Source organism: Lycium ferocissimum, chromosome 9, assembly GCF_029784015.1.
Source record: "Lycium ferocissimum isolate CSIRO_LF1 chromosome 9, AGI_CSIRO_Lferr_CH_V1, whole genome shotgun sequence".
Lineage (NCBI taxonomy): Eukaryota > Viridiplantae > Streptophyta > Magnoliopsida > Solanales > Solanaceae > Lycium > Lycium ferocissimum.
In genome coordinates, this window is record NC_081350.1 from 60,303,072 (window position 1) to 60,320,630 (window position 17,559).

The following is a 17,559-nucleotide window of genomic DNA, read 5'->3' on the forward strand; positions in this document are numbered from 1 at the left end:
TTGGATCATGTATACCTCCCTTCACTTTAATATGCATGCTAGACATTGCCAGCCTAAGTTTAATATTATTGAGGTTTAGATTAGTAACTCCCTACCGAACATGAGATGCTTATCGATCTTTTTGAGATTGGTTGTCATTTGGCTAGGCTGTTTTGGGCCTGTGCAAGTTTTTGGTTTGTTGCATTTCTCTCTTGGAAACTGTTTGTCTCTTTTCCCTGTATTCCTGTTACAACTGCTGGTACTGCTTGCCTTTCTCTTTTTAAAAGATGTTGTATTTGATTTGGTCAAGTGTTGTGTTGTGATGTCTATGTTATATCCCGTATTTTGTACGTTGGAATATTTTAAATTAGTTGTGACAAATTATGGGCAAGGCTATTTTCTTTCGATTTTGTGTAATGCACAAGATGCTTATGAATTTTGTTGGATGGGAATATTAAGGAAACTTGGGGCTAGAAGTTGGAAAAAAATTATTTCATGAAATGGCCAAATGGCCATGTGGCCGTGGGGTTGGTGTGGGACCCACCCATGGTTGGCCAATTACTTCAAGCCATAAAAGAGGACATGTGTTCACCTTATATTGTAGGGGACATATATATATATACAAGAGATGACTAAGCAAGACCAAAACTCATCTTTTCAACCTTAGAAAATTCAAGAAGCTTGGAGAAAAAGAGAGGAGGAACCATTCGGCCATGGCTTGGCCGAAAATGGTGTCCAAAATATTGACCAAGAAAAATAATTTTCTCCTAGCATTCCTACCAATTGGAAGGTCCTCTATAACGTGGAGTAGTTGTTGGAGCAAGCAAAGCATCCATTTTCGCAAGTTACAAACCCTAGCCAAGTTGAGAAGTGAAGTGGAAAAGGTAAGGATTAATCTCCTTTTATATGTGTTATGAATGGTTTGTGCATGTTGTAGTATGTGGAAATGAATGAAATTCATGAAATTATGGTGTGGAAGTTGTAGCTTTGTATATGTTGTGTTGTGTAGGAGTGAAGAACTAATTTTATTTAGTATTTTTGGAATGTTGTGTTGTGGGTTCTATGATGCAAATGAAAGTTTAATGGTTCAAATTGAAGTTACAGTCGTTTGTGACTAGTTGTAGAAGCTAATGGAATTTTAAGATAGTTTCTTGTATTTATGGGAATGATGTTGTCAATGTGTGGATTGTTGGTGTAGTTCATGAATTTGGAAGAAAGAAATGTGTTGTTGTTATTTCTATTGGAAATGGAGGGTTTCGGGTGAAGTAGTATATTGATTGGGTTGTTTTGAATATTGTGCGGATTGTTTGAAATGTTCTTGAACCTCGTTTGAATGATCTCGGATTAGTACTTGAACTTGTGAGCGTTGATGTTGGTTTGAATGTATGTGGTTGAATTGAATATAAATGGAATGTTGTCGAATTATGTAGAAAAGAGCTACTAGCGTTATAATGCGTTTTGAATTGATTATTGATGTTGTTAATATGGTTGTTGGTATTGTTGTTGAAGATTTGGCCGAGTTGAATTCTCGGGGTTGTTGAATTTACAGGGGAAATGCTGCCCAAATTTCTGTAAATAAAGCGATAGCTTGGAATTGAATTCTTAAGTGCTTATGGCTAATGTTAGTACTTAATGATGTTGTTGTAGATCTTGGGAAGCCCGAGACTTAGGTTTGGATTAGCTTAGGAAGCGGACGAGGTATGTAAAGCCTAACCTTTCTTTCTTTTGGCATGTCTTAGACGTAAGTAAGATATGATACGAGCCTTGGGGTAACTCCATTCTTAAGATCCGAGCATGTATACGGTTCTTATTCACTTCTTGATGTTAGCATTCTTAATATGATCGTATTATGGTTCTATGTTTTTTGTATGATTGGAAAATAAATGTTGCATAAAGAATTTTGTTCTTAAAGGATTCTGTATCTACGCACGCCCGTAACTTTCATAGAAGGGCTCGGATCGCTTCGATATGTTCGTAGAAGGTTCTGTAACTAGTAATGCCCGTAACTTTCATGGGCGGGCTCGGATTGGTTTGATACATGTCTACGATCCCTAAGATTCTCTTTGATGTAGCCCTAACGGCATTAGAACGGATTTTACATGACTATCGTTTTGATGCTCGAGCGTGATTACTTACTTATCTATCGAGTCTGAAATGATGATTTGTATGCATATGGTTTCTCACTACTCCGCTCGTGCCAGCCTCAATATGTCCTTCACTGAGTCCCGGGCCAGGACACGTATTCGTGCACGACTCCCCTGCATTGTTCACCGAGTCCCTCACTAGAGGGCCGGGTACGGTATATATATGATGATGTGATGATGGCGCCAGCCCACAGGATGGGCCGAGTATGGTATACATGAAGGAGACGGGATCTCCTTTCTATTCACCGAGTCCCTCATTAGAGGGCGGGACACGTATATATATATATATATATATATATATATATATATATATATATATATATATGATGGCATGATGATATGATGACATGGTGTTATGATGATTTTATTTACCGCATCCCTCACTAGAGGGCCGGGGCACGTTATATATACATGATATGATGATTTTATCTACCAAGTCCCTCACTAGAGGGCCGGGACACGTTATGTATACGCAAATGTACTACATGATATTGACATGCATGATTTATGTTTCAGAGGCAAGCCTTATGTTATAGCCCGTAATTCATACGTTCGGACGTTGTGGGATAATGGTAAGAAATTAAGGTCAAGACGATGTTCTAAAATAATCTTAATGTCCGAGTTGTTAGGAATATTATTTATGGGTATTGGTATTGTGGGGATATTGAGAAAGGCTAAGGGCAAGAAGAGAAATTCGTAAAATGGGCCGTGGAAATAATGCGGAAGGTTAGGGACAAAATGGTAATATTGAGAAAAGTCAAAGGGTAAAACGGGAGATTTCACATGAGTTTCATGAAAGTTCCAAAGGGCATGTTGACCATATGACAAAAATGGGAATGGAAAAGATGACAAAGTGAGTCATCTTTTATTTAGAAAATTCAAAGAAAATTCTAGAAAATAAAGAAAGGGGAAAGAAAGGAAAAATCTAGAGAGAGCATGTGCCCCTCACATGTTAATAGCTCTATATATATATATATATATACACAATGAGAGAGTTCATCTATTTAATTCAAGACTTTGGAGAAAAGAGAGAAACAAAAGATGAAGGAGAGACTTAAGGTGTGCCATTCGGCCACCCATGGAAAAAATAAGTCATGGGAATTTTGTTCAAAAATTTGTTTATTCATGTATCTCCACTAATTTGGAGGCCCTCTTCAACATGGTATAATTTTTGGAAGAGAGGGGTCATCTTTGTTGCAATCTCAAGTTCTAGCCAAGTGAGGAATCAAGGAAGAAAGGTAAGAATTCACTTCCTCTTGATGTTATGGATGGTTGTGCATGTTGTAGAATGGAGAAATGAATGAAAAACATGAGGTCATGCATGTTGTAGTTATGGCCGAATAGAGTTGTGATGGTAGAAAGTGATGAATAAATTTCTATTTAGTATTTTGATTGTTGTTGTGATCATGAGAAATTGTATACATTTAGTATGAATGAATGAATGAAATCCATGAAATTTAGAAGTTGTGTTGTAGCCGTGTGGTGTATGGTGTGACCGTGTGTGTATGTAGCATGTTGGTTGTTGTTTGTTGTGGAATATTATGATGAAAGAATGAATGTTTAATGATTTATGTTAAAGTTGTAGTGTCGCGGGCTGTTTTTGGAAAATTTATATGATTTTGGTGTAGTTTCTTGTGTTGATGGAAATAATGTTGTTAATATAGCTTATGAATTTGGAAGAAAAGGAAAGGTATTGTTATTAGTTTTGTTGGAGTTGGAAGGTGTTGGATGGATTAATATGTTGATTGAATCGTTTTGAAAGTTATGTGGATGGAGTTGAATAAGATTGAACAATTGTTGGTATTATTGGTAGTTTGGCCGGGTTGAATTCCCGGATTGTTGTTGATTAAAATTTGCCGAGTTAGAATCTCGGGGATGGCGCATTTACAGGGGAAATGCTGCCAAAATTTCTGTAGACAAGTGCGAAGTCAAGGTTGAACTTCTAAGTGCTCTAATTGACGTTTGGCAAATGTGACCAAAATGTAGATCGCGAACTTGGAACTTGGATTTGGAGCGGCGAGGGGAGCGAAAAAGAGGTATGTAAGACTTCACTTTCCTTTCTTGGCATGTCCTAGATGTAATAGGGTTTGGATACGGGCCTTGGGGACCATTCCTTTTCTCGAAATCTCGGATTGAAAATAGTTACTATTCATTCGGTAGAATTGAAATAGAAATGGTGCAAAAGGTGATAAAAACCTCCTAGACCTCCGCTTGCATAAATAAGACCGTACCCTAAAGAAGTAATGTCATGAAACGTATGATTAAGACCCGAGGTGGGCCCCATTGTTTCCGGAAAAGTACAAAGGAAAAGAATTTGATCCTCGATGGATATGAATGTATTGATAAGACGACGAAGATTAGAAAAGAGAATATGATACGTTAAGGATAAAGTTGATTTCCCTAAGCAAAGGATTCAATGTGAATACGAAGGTACAAACTAGGGGTTATGCTATGAAGTTACATTATGATTGATTACGAATAAGATATAATGTGAATATAATAGGGATTGTTATGAAAATAAGGTAAAGCCTAGTGAGAAAGTGGCCAAAGCTATGATGTGATCTATGTAGCTAGAATATAAAGGCAAGTGTGAAACGGAAATCCGGACGCGGGATGCCGGACGCGGGGATATGGGAACGAATATATATATATATACTATCAAGTTATGTGGGAGAGGAAGTTTGGAATAAGGGTTATGTACTAACGAAACACGGAAAAAAGATAGCAAAAGCTGTAAGGAAGAACGACAGCAACTGAAAGGAGGAAAATAAGAAGAAAGCGAGATATCGTGTGTACGAGTAGCAATAGATCATGACATGTGTAGCCAAGGATACGAGTACTAAAAGTGATGGAGCTCCGTTGGCACGAAAGACCGTGCCGAGTTGCGGTGCAGTTATAAAAAGATGAGTAACGAGGTAACATATTTTATTTGAGAACAAAGGGAATCCAAAGGCCGACAACCAAGTATTTATAAGTAACGGCGATAGGGTGTGTTTACACTCACCATTGGGAATACGGAAGTCTAGGACGGAAAGTAGTCATATCCATCGGTGAAAAGTGAATATTGAGGATTGAAAAGGGCTAGAATAGTAATTATGGAGCCGGAGAGAAAAGTAAGAGACATCTTTCAAATTCGCAGGAGATGTGTTATGAGAGAATGTCGTGGAATCCGTCGTTAAGACTTCAACTTACTCCAGTTATGTGATGAAGGTCATGCGGTGAGGTGGACGCGCCATTATACTAGCATTAAAGCGTCGTATTTCATCGGAGTTCCAAGGTTAAGCGTCTTTGAGTGAGAGAAATTTTAGGATGGGTGACCCGCAGGAAGTGTACTAAAAGTCCTATAAAGTCGATTACAAGTGAGAGCGAATGGGAAGCTAGTAGTAGTAGTCTAAGGGAAATTAGAATATACGAGTGGGCGGAATATATACCTTAAGAGGTCACATAGGACGAGGCGTGCGAACCGGTGAGGAGAAGGGAGGTGCATCGCGGCTCTAGTTAGGGTGAGTTTGAGTAGCGTTTGGGAATATTTTGTGAACGAGATACTAAAGATTATACTATGTATATATATAGGTGCACATGATATCCCGTACATGGCTATATCAGCGGATGTGTGTATTCCGGCAACCAACGTTGCGGTATATGGAAGGCATTAATCGGACAGGGGAACAAAGTTCAAGTGAGAAAAAATATATAAATGGCCCAAATGTTACAAGGCAAGTCGATGCTGTTTTCACTACAGGTTAAGCTTGGAAAGTTCTAACACGATAATATTTGGAAAAGAAAGAAAGTGAGTAGATGGAAGGCAAGGGGATCAAAATGTCAGAATAAAAGTGCCGCCTAATTGAGATTGGAAATGCGGACATAGGGCAAAGTATAATCGGGTAAAAGTATAAGTACACCCTTAAAGGGGGGAAGCGGGTGCGAGAGATGCAAGTGTAAGATGGAGACAATCGACACTACAATATATGTGATACGGATGCTTAAAGCCACGGAGGTAAGATTCCTTCCCGCATGTACTAAAAGTCCTGTAAAACAAGTTAGTAAGGATCCGGAAGGGTCAATGGAGCCATCTTGAACCGCGGTGAATGGGTAGAAGCCATAATGGTATTTATATAGAGATATCCGTAGTATGTTGAGATCATTTGTAAAGGCGAACAAAGTTCAATGATATGGCATTGGAAAGTGGATGCTTAAAAAAAGAGAGGATACGGCAAGAGAATGATAACGAGCAACTTACAGAGACATTATGAAAGACACCACTGTTATGCTGGATTAAAGGTTAAGATGTGGGCAATAGAGTTGTTCGCTAATGATACTGTGACCTATATGTGGCAAGGGAGAAAGATAGAAAATCCCCTATAGTAGGAAGTGAGAAAAGGAAGGATTAAAGGAGATGACAAGATGGGCTATAAATCTTTTGTGACGAAATGTTAGTACGGAGGGGAGAAGTGAAGTAGCATGAACCAAGAAAAGGAATGATCGTGACTAAGATTGAATATACCTTATACAGGTCGTACAAGGGTAGTTACGTTACCCATGAATATTTAGATGATAGGGATGAGACCGAGCAAATACTTAATGAGAAAAGTTTGAATTCAGTAATAACAATATGGTTATGAGATTTCTGGGTACATTAAGGAAGGATGTAAAGATGGTTTAAGCTGAATTACCGAGATAGAATTAGTATTGAGGACAAACAGGATATGGCTATGGTTGAACCAAAGACCTATCCCGATACCGGTCGTAAGATAAGTGAGGCAAAGACAAGGTAAAACATAAGAATCAGTGAAGCCACGTTAAGGTATTTTTTTGGGCTAATTTGGGCACCTTCGTAGATTCGCGTAAAGATTGCAACGTCATGCGTGACAAGAAAGTTGAGAGCAGGATCTGAGCAAAGGGCCAAAAGAAGGGTTTGCATTAAAAATAAAGAGACAACACGAGATAATGTGCCTAGAATGTTACAAGTTGAGTAAAGGGGATTATAAGATGATTTAAGCAAGATGATCGGAACTAGATGGTTACTAACAGAGGGTAAATTTATATGCCAATTCCTTAGAATTATACCAGGCGATGATAGTTAAAGCAGGGGACGGCTATTAGCAGCTACGGGATGACAGAAATTATATGACGACAATCGACGTCGACACTTAGAATTCCAGATCGGTGAGTGGGTGTACTTGAAGATATCACCCATGGAAGGTGTAATGAGATTCGACGAGAAGGAGAAGCTTAACCCGATATGTATTGGACCTTATTACATTGTTCGTAAGGTAAAGATGTGGCTTTTGTTAAGGTACTGTGGCGGAATGATAACATGAAGGAGATGGTTTGAGAAGCGGAAGTGGGGATGAAGAAGAGATACGATTGATAAACGAGACTACATGTCATAGTAATAAAGGAAACCCCCTGAGGTCCTTATAAGACTCTGCGAGACTAATTTAACATTCAAGGACGAATGTTCTAAAGGGGGGAAGGATGTTATATCCCGTATTTTGTACGTTGGAATATTTTAAGTTAGTTGCGACAAATTATGGGCAAGGCTATTTTCTTTTGATTTTGTGTAATGCACAAGATGCTTATGAATTTTGTTGGATGGGAATATTAAGGAAACTTGGGGCTAGAAGTTGGAAAAAAATTATTTCATGAAATGGCCAAATGGCCATGTGGCCGTGGGGTTGGTGTGGGACCCACCCATGGTTGGCCAATTACTTCAAGCCATAAAAGAGGACATGTGTTCACCTTATATTGTAGGGGACATATATATATATATACAAGAGATGACTAAGCAAGACCAAAACTCATCTTTTCAACCTTAGAAAATTCAAGAAGCTTGGAGAAAAAGAGAGGAGGAACCATTCGGCCATGGCTTGGCCAAAAATGGTGTCCAAAATATTGACCAAGAAAAATAATTTTCTCCTAGCATTCCTACCAATTGGAAGGTCCTCTATAACGTGGAGTAGTTGTTGGAGCAAGCAAAGCATCCATTTTCGCAAGTTACAAACCCTAGCCAAGTTGAGAAGTGAAGTGGAAAGGTAAGGGTTAATCTCCTTTTATATGTGTTATGAATGGTTTGTACATGTTGTAGTATGTGGAAATGAATGAAATTCATGAAATTATGGTGTGGAAGTTGTAGCCGTGTATATGTTGTGTTGTGTAGGAGTGAAGAACTAATTTTATTTAGTATTTTTGGATTGTTGTGTTGTGGGTTCTATGATGCAATGAAAGTTTAATGGTTCAAATTGAAGTTACAGTCGTTTGTGACTAGTTGTAGAAGCTAATGGAATTTTAAGATAGTTTCTTGTATTTATGGGAATGATGTTGTCAATGTGTGGATTGTTGGTGTAGTTCATGAATTTGGAAGAAAGAAATGTGTTGTTGTTGTTTCTATTGGAAATGGAGGGTTTCGGGTGAAGTAGTATATTGATTGGGTTGTTTTGAATATTGTGCGGATTGTTTGAAATGTTCTTGAACCTCGTTTGAATGATCTCGGATTAGTACTTGAACTTGTGAGCGTTGATGTTGGTTTGAATGTATGTAGTTGAATTGAATATAAATGGAATTGTTGAATTATGTAGAAAAGAGCTACTAGCATTATAATGCATTTTGAATTGATTATTGATGTTGTTAATATGGTTGTTGGTATTGTTGTTGAAGATTTGGCGAGTTGAATTCTCGGGGTTGTTGAATTTATAGGGGGAAATCTTTTAAATTTACGTAAATAAAGTGATAGCTTGGAATTGAATTCTTAAGTGCTTATGGCTAATGTTAGTACTTAATGATGTTGTTGTAGATCTTGGGAAGCCCGAGACTTAGGTTTGGATTAGCTTAGGAAGCGGACGGGTATGTAAAGCCTAACCTTTCTTTCTTTTGGCATGTCTTAGACGTAAGTAAGATATGATACGAGCCTTGGGGTAACTCCATTCTTAAGATCCGAGCATGTATACGGTTCTTATTCACTTCTTGATGTTAGCATTCTTAATATAGTCGTATTATGGTTCTTATGTTTTTTGTATGATTGGAAAATAAATGTTGCATAAAGAATTTTGTTCTTAAAGGATTCTGTATCTACGCACGCCCGTAACTTTCATAGAAGGGCTCGGATCGCTTCGATATGTTCGTAGAAGGTTCTGTAACTAGTAATGCCCGTAACTTTCATGGGCGGGCTCGGATTGGTTTGATACATGTCTACGATCCCTAAGATTCTCTTTGATGTAGCCAACGAACGGCATTAGAACGGATTTTACATGACTATCGTTTTAATGCTCGAGCGTGATTACTTACTTATCTATCGAGTCTGAAATGATGATTTGTATGCATATGGTTTCTCACTACTCCGCTCGTGCCAGAGCTCAATTGTCCTTCACCGAGTCCCTCACTAGGGCCGGGACACGTATTCGTGCACGACTCCCTGCATTGTTCTCACCGAATCCCTCGCTGCAGGGCCGGGTACGGTATATATATAATGATGTGATGATGGCGCCTCCCACTAGATGGGCCGAGTATGGTATATATATGGAGACGGATCTCCTTTACCGAGTCCCTCATTAGAGGGCCGGGACACGCTATATTCACCGAGTCCACCGCTAGAGGGCCGAGTACGGTATATATATATATATATATATGATGGCATGATGATATGATGACATGGTGATATGATGATTTTATTTACCGAGTCCTCACTAGAGGGCGGGGCACGTTATATATACATGATATGATGATTTTATCTACCGAGTCCCTCACTGTAGGTCCACGTTATGTATACGCGCCGGTACTATGATATTCGCGTATGATTTATGTTTCAAGGCAAGCCTTATGATTCTCATACCCTTATTTCCGGTATGACCATTTCGTATTTCATGCTTTGCATACTCGGTACATAGTTGCATTGACCCTCTTTCTTCGGGGACGGTGTTTCATGCCACGCGCGGGTGTATACGGATGAGGTAAGAGATGTTCCGGTGGATTGGCGAGCTCCGTTTCTCCTCCGGAGCGGCGCCGAGTCGAGTGTTTATGTTATGGTATCTTGATTATGTTAGAGACTTTGCGAGACGAAATCATGTATGTAACAAGTCGGTCTTGTAAAGCGGAAACTCTGTGAAGCCGACGTATCATTATGCATTATAATTCTGCAGATTTCATATGTTTACTGATTTTACTTGATTTGAGAAAGACGAAAAGCATGTTGTTCTTTGAAAAACTTTCATTATGCATTCGTATGTCATGATTAAGGACCCGGTATGATTATGAGTATCCACGAGGATGGTGTTCGCTCGGCCACAAGGAGGGTCGGGTGCCCCTCATGCCCTCGCAAAAGTTGGGGTGTGACAGTCTAATTTTCTCTGGGAGAATTGTCTCAATGTACATGCCTGTATAGTGCCCATGACTGCTCATTTAAGCTATTAGTAGACTATTTTGTGTATCCATAGCCTCTGATTCGATACTCTCTCTGTCCACCCTCAATAAAGCCCAAATAAATCTAAGGCCAAGCGTGGTAACTCGGGGTTGTCTTAATCTCCTGATGCTAGCCATGCCTCGGGTTCCTTGAAGCCCCTTGGAACTTGTGCGACATCCGATATACGGGATACAGGCCTAGTCCCCATGCCATGCCTAAGTCTTAGAATAACTTGAACTTTATTTAGAGTAGGCAAAAAGGGGCAAGTATGGAACAAGTGTAGGCTACCCTCTATATATATGCATATGTGTGCATATTCTACATCATCCATGTGTGTGTATTTAATTTTAGTTATCTACCTTAGTGATAAGTTCAGCAATTATAAACTAATTGGTATAACTGGTATTTTGCTTTCTTTTCTCTCCCCCGCCCTCCCCCTCCTATCACGCGACCACTCGAGTAAAAAAATGCATGAAACCACCCTCTTGGGGCCTTAGGCCCAAGTAGGAATACTACTTCAAAATAGAGTCCGGAAAGACAAAAAGGAAGACAACAAGGCACGCAGAAGGCCCAGTTATGGGTGAAAATGACCAAACTAGGGGCTTGGTACCCCCCTAGACTAACCCTGTCTCCTTACATTTTTTTTTAATTTGTTTTCAATTTGATGTATTCATAAAGATGTGTATGTAAACCCATATTATAGTGGAAGCAACTTATGGTTGGAATTAGATGTCATAGGACAATGGTTCTTATGCCGTTTAGTCGACTTTAGGCCTCATGTGCGTTTTCAAAAATCACGAATTTAACACAACATTTATATTACTGTGTTTAAAAATGGGAACTTAGCAAAACTGTTTTCCTATCATCGGGGAGCACAGATTTTGCTTCTCTTAAAAAGAGCGTCTATCAAGGAACATCCCATAACAAAGCTCTCCATATCACCCTGGAATGCCGCAATAAGGCCATAGGAAAGGTATTGGTGGACAACAGGACAAGCCTTAATATCTACCTCGCTACCACCCTGCCACAGCTTTGTTACGACATAGGAAAGATCCGCCAGAGCGCGACAAACGTCAGGGGATTCGATCGAGCCTTAATTGACTCTTTAGGGGAAGTCGACCTACAGATCCGAGTCGGGCCTGCCTCCTTCACAACAGAGTTCCAAGTCATGGCGATCACTGCAAATTACAATATGTTCTTAGGGAGACCCTGGATCCACTCCGCTGGTGCGGTACCGTCAAGTCTACACCAGGCCATAAAATTTGAGTGGCAAGGACAAAAAATCATAGTGACAGGCAGAACGACATCCAGAAGCGTCCTTACAACACCGTTCCTGTGATTGAGGGGAATCCTTATCTCTCCAATTTTCACACAGTGGAGTGCATATGAGCTACCCATGCAGAAGAAGAGATCGGTGGGCCTATGCTGACAGTCTACAAAATGATCGCCTCTACCCTGCTGAGGAATGGAGGAACACCTGAACAATTGGGTGTCCAACCCCCTATTAGCTTCTCAGTAGAGAGATGGACTTTTCTTAAAATAAAATCTTTTTCTAAGAAACGGCGACGTCGGCCGATGTAACTACCTGTTTTGTCGTTACTGTGAATTTCAAAGGAAGACGACAACTATGGCCCCTTAACAGTGTCTCCACCTAGTCATATCCTAGAAACCTTTCAAGCCAAACCAAGATCGTTGTACGCATTGCTTAAGGAACAGAAACGTGGGTGAACAAACTGTACTTGATCGCCATAGCGGTTGTATGGCTGATGGACAAGCATAGCACGGCGCGCGGTCACTAACCACCATAGCGATAAGTTCATATGACCGCACAACCGCCGTAAGCGGCCCCAAATGGGGCACCTCTGTAGTGGTAAACTTACCGCTGGGGTGGTATCGCATAGTGAATTTTCCTATTTAAGGGATCATTTCGGGAATTGTTCCATTTTCCAAAACCCTAAATCCTAGCCGCCTAGTTCGGTGGAAAAGTAAAGAAATGAGCTTACTAAATCCTTCTAACACCCTCCAACCCTCCTCCCACCTAAGAAATTACTCCAAAACATATTCACCAAGAGAATCATCAAGTAGGTATCTGTAATGACCCTTCCGGTCATTATGGGAAATTAGGACTCCATTGGAATGCCGAAGCCACAGGTGAATTCGTAGGGCATCTTTTTATATATGTGTATTTTGTTTTGTGTTTCTGAGGCTTTGGATGAAATGTGGGGTGATAGGGGGAAAAACTAGACAAAAGTCGAGGTCACTGCCCAAAACATACCGCTATGGCGGCACTTAGACCGCTGCCAGCGGCCATCCATTTTCCTTGGTGGCCACTGTAGCGGGAGGTGTATTGCTATAGCGGCACCGCTACAGCGGTGGATGGACCGCCATAGCGGTCACAGGGGTTTTATGGTGGGCCGCTATAGCAGTAACTTGACGGTTATAGCAGTACCACTGCAGCGGACCGCTTTAGCGGTTGACATAAAATAATAACCCAAATTTTATATACTCAGTTTTATTTTCTATTTTCACAAAACACCAACACACTTCCAAACAAGCACCTAGAGAGAATTTTCAAGTTAGGGCAAGATAACTTTGAGAGGTAAGTTCCATTGATTTCCATTCTATCAAGCCTTTCTCCTTCATTATTATAATTCTCTTCATGGGTCTTTAATGGTGAAATTGAAATAGAAACCCTAGAATGTTAAGAAACCTTCTAAATTTGATGGGTTATGATTATTACCACTTAGTTATCATCTAAATGCACTAGTTAGTTGCTCTTAATCATAAATTGAACGTCTAGAGACATAAACTAAGTGATTGGAAACCTAGGGTTCTATAAAAATGGTGTCTTTACCATAAAAACTGCTTGTAACAAGAATATTTGATAGAATGTTGTTATAAATTGATAATTAATAAATAGTAGGGGCCTTGATAGGTTGTTTATCACTTAGAAAATCATCCACCCCATGGAATTGGGTAAGGGAAGGGTATTCTTGCTTTGGTACTTGTGAATTGAGTAATGTGACTCATTGATCCTTCTGTTTCTAGACCGTGAACGTACTGAGGCTTTGAGGAAAGAAAAGGCTGTAGCAGAGTGATCAACATTGTTCCAGCTCTGCTTTGAGGTAGGTTACGGTCTACTTAAGTTAGACTTTGGTTAGTTGATTGTATGTTTTGTGATTTCCTTAGGAGAAAGCATGTCTAGTTTTCATGTATGAAATTGTGTGGTTAAACTCCTATGTGAATGCGATTGAGTGTTGTGTAGGCTTCGTGCCATTATTCCTGTGTGATTGAATCTGTAGTGGATATATTGTGATGAGAAGCTCATATAATCTTCTCGAGGGTATTGTGACATGAAATGATGAGTTGAGTATTGATATTGAGAAGGAAAGCAACACTGTTCTGTAAAGAGGTATGGAAAGGCACACATGTGGCCTAGATTATGGGCTCGTGGTCCGAGGATAGTTCCTAAAATGAGAGGTACATTACTACGTCCCGCATTCGAGGTTCGTTCCGGAGCTGATGTTTATGCTCGGGTCCAAGGAGTGAATCCAGAATGAGTGTTACATTGACACCATGGGTCCCCTACAGGTCATGACTATTGAGCTATGACATTAGATAGCATGTGTGTACAGCGAGTGAGGTTATTGTGGTAAATTTACTTCCGTTGTGGCTTACGTGATTGTGATTCTTAACATCTTGGTGATTTGATTGTGATTGTCCTTGGTTGACTTGCTGTGATTTATTGATATTTATGTCTGTTGACTGGCTTGTTTATTCTATTGATTTTATGAAATATGCGCGATACTAATCTTAGTCGGCCTATGATATCTACCGGTACATAGTGTTTGTATTGATACTGCATTGCCCCATTCTTTTGATGCAGATTGTGATACAGAGACCGCTATTCATCCTCACATATAGCGTGGAGGACATTTGCTGACAGATTTTAGGGTGAGTTTTTTCCCATGCCAGGCCGCCCGAAGATCTTCTTGCTATGATGTCTTTTCGTACTCTGGACATTATGGTTATTTATTTGATAGACTTCAGTTCTTAGACATGTTTTAGATAAGAGTCTTGTACGATGACTTTTGGATTTTGGGGATTTGTAATAGTTAGAACTTTCGCATTTATTTCTGTATTTTATGGCATGACATATTTCTTTTATTTGATTCGTGAATGAGTATAATCATTTAACTTCAGGTTAATATAAAATCGGATTTGAATGAATAGATGTCTCGTATGTTTGTCCGCCCACTAGGTTTTGTTGGTGCCGATCATGGCGGGTTGGGTCGTGACAGAGTTGGTATCAGAGCCTTAGGTTCATCGATCTCATCGTACAAGGACATGTCTTGCAGAGTCTTACGGATCGGTATGGAGACGTCGGTACTTATCTTCGAGAGGCTGTCGGACACTAGGAAAACTCTCTTTTCTTTCTTGCTTTCGTGCTACTTGATTCCAATTGGTATCTGCTGATTCAAATTGGTATCTGACTATCCTTCATTCTCTCGCAAATGGCGAGAACACGCGCGGCAGCAGCTAGAGGTAGAGGTGGAGGTAAAGGAGCTGGCAGAGGGCACCCGGTGGGAAGCGGCGTCCCGGTGGTTGACCCCGTGCCTCCGGTGGTTCCTGATGAGGCGGTGGGAGAATCTTTGCCGCACTAACCCGAGCCGATGCAAGACCGGTTCCACACGAGAAGGGGAGCTTCTCGGGATACCCGGATGATGCTATGGCAGGTGCGCATTGGTTGCATGAGTTAGCACGGACGGGGAGCTATACCCATAATGTCCAAAAAAGTAGTGGCACAGGAGTAGTAGTCGCAGGTCCGGACGGAGCTGGGCTGTGCTTCGGGGGTTCGGCGCAACGGCGGCGGTGGCACCTCGCTGTAGGAGGTTTCGGGTTTTAAGGCCTTCCCGCCGGTTGCGGGCCATGATGACCGGCGAGGAACATGATCTATTTTGGAGGTTCACTGAAATGAAGCCTCCTGTGTTCTTATGGTCGGTCGGAAGACGCATATGAGTTCATCATCGATCGTCACGAGAGGCTCCATAAGACGGGGGCCGTGGATAACTACGGGGTAGAGTTTGTGACCTTTTAGTTCTTAGGTGATGCCAAGCTTTGGTGGAGGGATTATGTGGAGTGTAGGCAAGCTGGGTCTCCACGTTGACGTGAGTTCAGTTTTACTCGGTGTTTCCGGACAAGTACATTTCGCGTACTGCGGACCGAAAGAAGGATGAATTCACTACTATTGATCAGGGGAACTCGTCAGTTGCTGTGTATGAGTCCCGTTTTCACTTCATTTCCCGTTATGCTCTTCAGTTGCTGCCCACTGAGGGGGAGATGATACGGCGGTTCGTGAAGGGGTTGAACACTGGACTTCGATTATCGGCTCTTGACTTGACCGGGGCTTCATTTCATGAGATAGTGGAGCATGTTGGTATTGTTGAGGGGATTAAACAGGAAAGTTATGCGAAGCAGGTTAAGAAAAAGGCCCGTAAGGGTGGGATGTTCAGCAACTCCTTCTCGAGGGTTCAGAGTTCGCAGGTATATTTAGGGCGTCCGGTTCAGTCCGCGATGCAGGTGTCAGCTGGGGGCCCATCAGGGGTAAATTATCAAGCTTCCGATCAGCATGGAGGCTACACTGCTTCATCAGCTTCTATTCACGGGCCTACGCTGGACCTTGCCTGTTTCGAGCGTGGTGAGATAGGGCATATTAAGAGATATTTTCCCAGATTTAGACAAAGTGGGCAGAGGATTCAGTATCAGGCTCCCCGAGCTCCGTTTGCACCAAATCGAGGGGGGTAAAGATCGCACACCGACAAGGCGGAGCGGCCACACCGCGAGCAGAAGTGGTGTCCGACCTAACCAAGGCGGTCCTCAGGCAGGTAAAGGCGGACAGCAGCCCGACAGGGGCAGGGCTCAGACTGGTAATGGTAATCGCGGTGGTTCACAGGCGACGGGAGGGCGCGGTCATTTGTACGCCTTTCCAAGTAGGCCGGAGGCTGAGGCCTCCGGTGCAGTCATCACAGGTACTATCATAGTTTATGACCATATGGCTTTTGTTTTGTTTGATTCGAGTTCTACTTTTTCTGTGTATCTACCTATTTTGTTGTGGGTCTGGATATGATGTGTGATACCCTTAATACCCATATTTATGTGTCTACTCTTGTTGGGGATTCTATAGTGGTAGATAGCGTCTACCCTTCGTGTGCAATTTCGTTTATGGGGTATAGTACTTGGGTGGATTTGATTATCTTAGATATAGTATATTTCAATGTTATTTTGGGTATGAGTTGGTTGTCTCCGCATTATGCTATACTTGATTGCCATGCTAAGACTGTTACATTGGCCATGCTCGAGTGGAAGGGTAACCTTAGTCCCCTCACTAAGAAAGTAATATCCTTTGTTCGTGCTAGGAAGCTAGTAGAGAAGGGTTGTCTAGCTTATCTGGCACATATCCGTGATACCAATGCAGATACTCCATCCCTTGATTCGGTTCCAGTGGTACGCGAGTTTGAGGATGTGTTCCCCGCGAACTCGCGTGGTACGCCACCGGATCGTGACATTGACTTCAGGATTGATTTAAACCCAGGGACTCGTCCCATCTCTATTCCACCTTATAGGATGGCGCCAGCAGATCTCAGGGAATTGAAAGAGCAGTTGCAAGATCTTTTGAGTAAGGGGTTTATTCGCCCGAGTGCCTCTCCATGGGGTGCTCCTGTGTTGTTTGTTAAGAAGAAGGATGGGTCTATGCACATGTGTATCGATTACCGTCAATTGAATAAGGTAATGCGTCCGAAACAAGTATCCCATTCCCCGTATTGATGACCTGTTTGATCAGTTACAGGGAGCTTCTGTGTTCTCTAAAATCAATTTAAGGACCGCGTACCATCGGTTGAAGATTCGGGCAGAGGATGTTCCAAAAATTGCTTTTCAGATCAGGTATGGGCACTATGAGTTCTTGGCTATGTCTTTTGGGTTTACAAATGCCCCTTCTGCATTCATGGATCTGATGAACAGTGTGTTTAAGCCCTATTTAGA

The 17,559-nt window shown here is 41.3% G+C and overlaps 1 pseudogene; it reads left to right on the forward strand.

Moving 5' to 3' along the window:
- The first annotated feature begins 16,644 nt into the window (after nucleotides 1–16,644).
- LOC132032127 (probable glycosyltransferase At5g20260) overlaps nucleotides 16,645–17,559 on the forward strand; it is a 61,094-nt pseudogene continuing 60,179 nt past the window's right edge.